Raw genomic sequence first — 6,795 nt, 5'->3', positions numbered from 1 at the left:
GCCATGCAGGCATAGGCTACTTTGTAGTTAACATTTACTTGCGAAGGTTTTGGGGAAAGCCATTCCTTCCCTACCAGAAGAAGGTTATCATTAGCATCATCGCTAACGGCTACACAAAGTGTAGACATACGCGCGCACCGCACACATGCACACAGACAGGGGCATTCCTGTGCCGTTTCAGGAAGTTCATGGAAATACGAATCACTGATGCATTTTGTTCATGTCTTATGATTGACTTGGGCAAATGAATGCGTTTTCTAACAAGTTGAATAGATTTAGTTGATTTCTTACTAAGTTCAATAAATGTTTGAATATTGTTGAATTTCGGTTTAATGTCTGGATTCCGTGATTCGGTCCGCAACGCCTATTTTATAGGGCCCTAGTCAATGAACTTGTCATAAATCAACATAGGATATGCCCTCTTCCCCCCCCCCAACAAGACTCAAATATATATATATATATATTGGAAATGTAAGCAGGGGTTGAGCTTCTTCAGTTTGTGTCACAAAGTGGATACGTTTCTGTGTCCCTTTCAGAGTGAGTGACACATTGACTTTATATAGTTTACCAAGAGTTGTTCCCTCGCTTACGGCCATACCAGCCTGAATATACCCGATCTCGTCAGATCTCGGAAGCTAAGCAGGGTCGGGCCTGGTTAGTACTTGGATGGGAGACCGCCTGGGAATACCAGGTGTTGTAAGCTTTTTGTCCCAGTAGAGCGTGATCTTGTGTCATGGAGCAACTGCTTTTTATTTATCACCCTAATAATATCATGGATTGTTATTGGACTAAATGCAGTTTGTGTGCTGCCCTGCCCTGATCAAATCAAATCAAATAATGGACAGTGCGTTTCCCTCAAAATATAGGCAGTACATGCAGCCTTTGTTTTTAGTCTAGGAGACAGTCAATGTCTGTAGTCCATTAGGGCACTATACAATCCCTTCAATGTTTTGCCTGATTCCGTTAATTCCCAAGTTCCCTTTTCTCCGTTTAGATTTCCCCGTTGACCGTTTGTCCCTGTTTTGGCAGGTTTTCGCTCTCAAAAGTACACCTTTTTAATAGCAAAACAGCACAATTGGATGTTCTATGTCCACAACAATGTTTAATCCCTATCAGGTGACCATTTGTGAGGTCTGGGAAAAATGTAAGACATTTAGATGTTGGGGTGTAGTTACCCTTAAATGCAAGCATGCACCAGGAAGAGACCTTTGTTTGGTTAAGCGGTGTTGCTGTAGAACAAATGGCAACTGGAGTGATGCAAATGATCACGGTATAATTCTGCCAGGCAGGCATAGGCTACTTTGTAGTTAACATTTACTTGCGAAGGTTTTGGGGAAAGCCATTCCTTCCCTACCAGAAGAAGGTTATCATTAGCATCATCGCTAACGGCTACACAAAGTGTAGACATACGCGCGCACCGCACACATGCACACAAACAGGGGCATTCCTGTGCCGTTTCAGAAAGTTCATGGAAATACGAATCACTGATGCATTTTGTTCATGTCTTATGATTGACTTGGGCAAATGAATGCGTTTTCTAACAAGTTGAATAGATTTAGTTGATTTCTTACTAAGTTCAATAAATGTTTGAATATTGTTGAATTTCGGTTTAATGTCTGGATTCCGTGATTCGGTCCGCAACGCCTATTTTATAGGGCCCTAGTCAATGAACTTGTCATAAATCAACATAGGATATGCCCTCTTCCCCCCCCCCCAACAAGACTCAAATATATATAATATATATATATTGGAAATGTAAGCAGGGGTTAAGCTTCTTCAGCTTGTGTCACAAAGTGGATACGTTTCTGTGTCCCTTTCAGAGTGAGTGACACATTGACTTTATATAGTGTACCAAGAGTTGTTCCCTCGCTTACGGCCATACAAGCCTGAATATGCCCGATCTCGTCCGATCTCGGAAGCTAAGCAGGGTTGGGCCTGGTTAGTACTTGGATGGGAGACCGCCTGGGAATACCAGGTGCTGTAAGCTTTTTGTCCCAGTAGAGCGTGCTCTTGTGTCATGGAGCAACTGCTTTTTATTTATCACCCTAATAATATCATGGATTGTTATTGGACTAAATGCAGTTTGTGTGCTGCCCTGCCCTGATCAAATCAAATCAAATAATGGACAGTGCGTTTCCCTCAAAATATAGGCAGTACATGCAGCCTTTGTTTTTAGTCTAGGAGACAGTCAATGTCTGTAGTCCATTAGGGCACTATACAATCCCTTCAATGTTTTGCCTGATTCCGTTAATTCCCAAGTTCCCTTTTCTCCGTTTAGATTTCCCCGTTGACCGTTTGTCCCTGTTTTGGCAGGTTTTCGCTCTCAAAAGTACACCTTTTTAATAGCAAAACAGCACAATTGGAATTTCTATGTCCACAACAATGTTTAAACCCTATCAAGTGACCATTTGTGAGGTCTGGGAAAAATGTAAGACATTTAGATGTTGGGGTGTAGTTACCCTTAAATGCAAGCATGCACCAGGAAGAGACCTTTGTTTGGTTAAGCGGTGTTGCTGTAGAACAAATGGCAACTGGAGTGATGCAAATGATCACGGTATAATTCTGCCAGGCAGGCATAGGCTACTTTGTAGTTAACATTTACTTGCGAAGGTTTTGGGGAAAGCCATTCCTTCCCTACCAGAAGAAGGTTATCATTAGCATCATCGCTAACGGCTACACAAAGTGTAGACATACGCGCGCACCGCACACATGCACACAGACAGGGGCATTCCTGTGCCGTTTCAGAAAGTTCATGGAAATACGAATCACTGATGCATTTTGTTCATGTCTTATGATTGACTTGGGCAAATGGATGCGTTTTCTAACAAGTTGAATAGATTTAGTTGATTTCTTACTAAGTTCAATAAATGTTTGAATATTGTTGAATTTCGGTTTAATGTCTGGATTCCGTGATTCGGTCCGCAACGCCTATTTTATAGGGCCCTAGTCAATGAACTTGTCATAAATCAACATAGGATATGCCCTCTTCCCCCCCCTCAACAAGACTCAAATATATATATATATATATTGGAAATGTAAGCAGGGGTTGAGCTTCTTCAGTTTGTGTCACAAAGTGGATACGTTTCTGTGTCCCTTTCAGAGTGAGTGACACATTGACTTTATATAGTGTACCAAGAGTTGTTCCCTCGCTTACGGCCATACCAGCCTGAATACACCCGATCTCGTCCGATCTCGGAAGCTAAGCAGGGTCGGGCCTGGTTAGTACTTGGATGGGAGACCGCCTGGGAATACCAGGTGCTGTAAGCTTTTTGTCCCAGTAGAGCGTGCTCTTGTGTCATGGAGCAACTGCTTTTTATTTATCACCCTAATAATATCATGGATTGTTATTGGACTAAATGCAGTTTGTGTGCTGCCCTGCCCTGATCAAATCAAATCAAATAATGGACAGTGCGTTTCCCTCAAAATATAGGCAGTACATGCAGCCTTTGTTTTTAGTCTAGGAGACAGTCAATGTCTGTAGTCCATTAGGGCACTATACAATCCCTTCAATGTTTTGCCTGATTCCGTTAATTCCCAAGTTCCCTTTTCTCCGTTTAGATTTCCCCGTTGACCGTTTGTCCCTGTTTTGGCAGGTTTTCGCTCTCAAAAGTACACCTTTTTAATAGCAAAACAGCACAATTGGATGTTCTATGTCCACAACAATGTTTAAACCCTATCAGGTGACCATTTGTGAGGTCTGGGAAAAATGTAAGACATTTAGATGTTGGGGTGTAGTTACCCTTAAATGCAAGCATGCACCAGGAAGAGACCTTTGTTTGGTTAAGCGGTGTTGCTGTAGAACAAATGGCAACTGGAGTGATGCAAATGATCACGTTATAATTCTGCCATGCAGGCATAGGCTACTTTGTAGTTAACATTTACTTGCGAAGGTTTTGGGGAAAGCCATTCCTTCCCTACCAGAAGAAGGTTATCATTAGCATCATCGCTAACGGCTACACAAAGTGTAGACATACGCGCGCACCGCACACATGCACACAGACAGGGGCATTCCTGTGCCGTTTCAGGAAGTTCATGGAAATACGAATCACTGATGCATTTTGTTCATGTCTTATGATTGACTTGGGCAAATGAATGCGTTTTCTAACAAGTTGAATAGATTTAGTTGATTTCTTACTAAGTTCAATAAATGTTTGAATATTGTTGAATTTCGGTTTAATGTCTGGATTCCGTGATTCGGTCCGCAACGCCTATTTTATAGGGCCCTAGTCAATGAACTTGTCATAAATCAACATAGGATATGCCCTCTTCCCCCCCCCCAACAAGACTCAAATATATATATATATATATTGGAAATGTAAGCAGGGGTTGAGCTTCTTCAGTTTGTGTCACAAAGTGGATACGTTTCTGTGTCCCTTTCAGAGTGAGTGACACATTGACTTTATATAGTTTACCAAGAGTTGTTCCCTCGCTTACGGCCATACCAGCCTGAATATACCCGATCTCGTCAGATCTCGGAAGCTAAGCAGGGTCGGGCCTGGTTAGTACTTGGATGGGAGACCGCCTGGGAATACCAGGTGTTGTAAGCTTTTTGTCCCAGTAGAGCGTGATCTTGTGTCATGGAGCAACTGCTTTTTATTTATCACCCTAATAATATCATGGATTGTTATTGGACTAAATGCAGTTTGTGTGCTGCCCTGCCCTGATCAAATCAAATCAAATAATGGACAGTGCGTTTCCCTCAAAATATAGGCAGTACATGCAGCCTTTGTTTTTAGTCTAGGAGACAGTCAATGTCTGTAGTCCATTAGGGCACTATACAATCCCTTCAATGTTTTGCCTGATTCCGTTAATTCCCAAGTTCCCTTTTCTCCGTTTAGATTTCCCCGTTGACCGTTTGTCCCTGTTTTGGCAGGTTTTCGCTCTCAAAAGTACACCTTTTTAATAGCAAAACAGCACAATTGGATGTTCTATGTCCACAACAATGTTTAATCCCTATCAGGTGACCATTTGTGAGGTCTGGGAAAAATGTAAGACATTTAGATGTTGGGGTGTAGTTACCCTTAAATGCAAGCATGCACCAGGAAGAGACCTTTGTTTGGTTAAGCGGTGTTGCTGTAGAACAAATGGCAACTGGAGTGATGCAAATGATCACGGTATAATTCTGCCAGGCAGGCATAGGCTACTTTGTAGTTAACATTTACTTGCGAAGGTTTTGGGGAAAGCCATTCCTTCCCTACCAGAAGAAGGTTATCATTAGCATCATCGCTAACGGCTACACAAAGTGTAGACATACGCGCGCACCGCACACATGCACACAGACAGGGGCATTCCTGTGCCGTTTCAGAAAGTTCATGGAAATACGAATCACTGATGCATTTTGTTCATGTCTTATGATTGACTTGGGCAAATGAATGCGTTTTCTAACAAGTTGAATAGATTTAGTTGATTTCTTACTAAGTTCAATAAATGTTTGAATATTGTTGAATTTCGGTTTAATGTCTGGATTCCGTGATTCGGTCCGCAACGCCTATTTTATAGGGCCCTAGTCAATGAACTTGTCATAAATCAACATAGGATATGCCCTCTTCCCCCCCCCAACAAGACTCAAATATATATATATATATATTGGAAATGTAAGCAGAGGTTAAGCTTCTTCAGCTTGTGTCACAAAGTGGATACGTTTCTGTGTCCCTTTCAGAGTGAGTGACACATTGACTTTATATAGTGTACCAAGAGTTGTTCCCTCGCTTACGGCCATACCAGCCTGAATACGCCCGATCTCGTCCGATCTCGGAAGCTAAGCAGGGTCGGGCCTGGTTAGTACTTGGATGGGAGACCTCCTGGGAATACCAGGTGCTGCAAGCTTTTTGTCCCAGTAGAGCGTGCTCTTGTGTCATGGAGCAACTGCTTTTTATTTATCACCCTAATAATATCATGGATTGTTATTGGACTAAATGCAGTTTGTGTGCTGCCCTGCCCTGATCAAATCAAATCAAATAATGGACAGTGCGTTTCCCTCAAAATATAGGCAGTACATGCAGCCTTTGTTTTTAGTCTAGGAGACAGTCAATGTCTGTAGTCCATTAGGGCACTATACAATCCCTTCAATGTTTTGCCTGATTCCGTTAATTCCCAAGTTCCCTTTTCTCCGTTTAGATTTCCCCGTTGACTGTTTGTCCCTGTTTTGGCAGGTTTTCGCTCTCAAAAGTACACCTTTTTAATAGCAAAACAGCACTATTGGATGTTCTATGTCCACAACAATGTTTAAACCCTATCAGGTGACCATTTGTGAGGTCTGGGAAAAATGTAAGACATTTAGATGTTGGGGTGTAGTTACCCTTAAATGCAAGCATGCACCAGGAAGAGACCTTTGTTTGGTTAAGCGGTGTTGCTGTAGAACAAATGGCAACTGGAGTGATGCAAATGATCACGGTATAATTCTGCCATGCAGGCATAGGCTACTTTGTAGTTAACATTTACTTGCGAAGGTTTTGGGGAAAGCCATTCCTTCCCTACCAGAAGAAGGTTATCATTAGCATCATCGCTAACGGCTACACAAAGTGTAGACATACGCGCGCACCGCAGACATGCACACAGACAGGGCATTCCTGTGCCGTTTCAGAAAGTTCATGGAAATACGAATCACTGATGCATTTTGTTGATGTCTTATGATTGACTTGGGCAAATTAATGCGTTTTCTAACAAGTTGAATAGATTTAGTTGATTTCTTACTAAGTTCAATAAATGTTTGAATATTGTTGAATTTCGGTTTAATGTCTGGATTCCGTGATTCGGTCCGCAACGCCTATTTTATAGGGCCCTAGTCAATGAACT

This window comes from Coregonus lavaretus (assembly GCF_964263955.1).
Source record: "Coregonus lavaretus genome assembly, contig: HAP1_SCAFFOLD_494, whole genome shotgun sequence".
In the NCBI taxonomy this organism is placed as follows: domain Eukaryota; kingdom Metazoa; phylum Chordata; class Actinopteri; order Salmoniformes; family Salmonidae; genus Coregonus; species Coregonus lavaretus.
Note: the sequence above shows the minus strand (reverse complement) of the source record.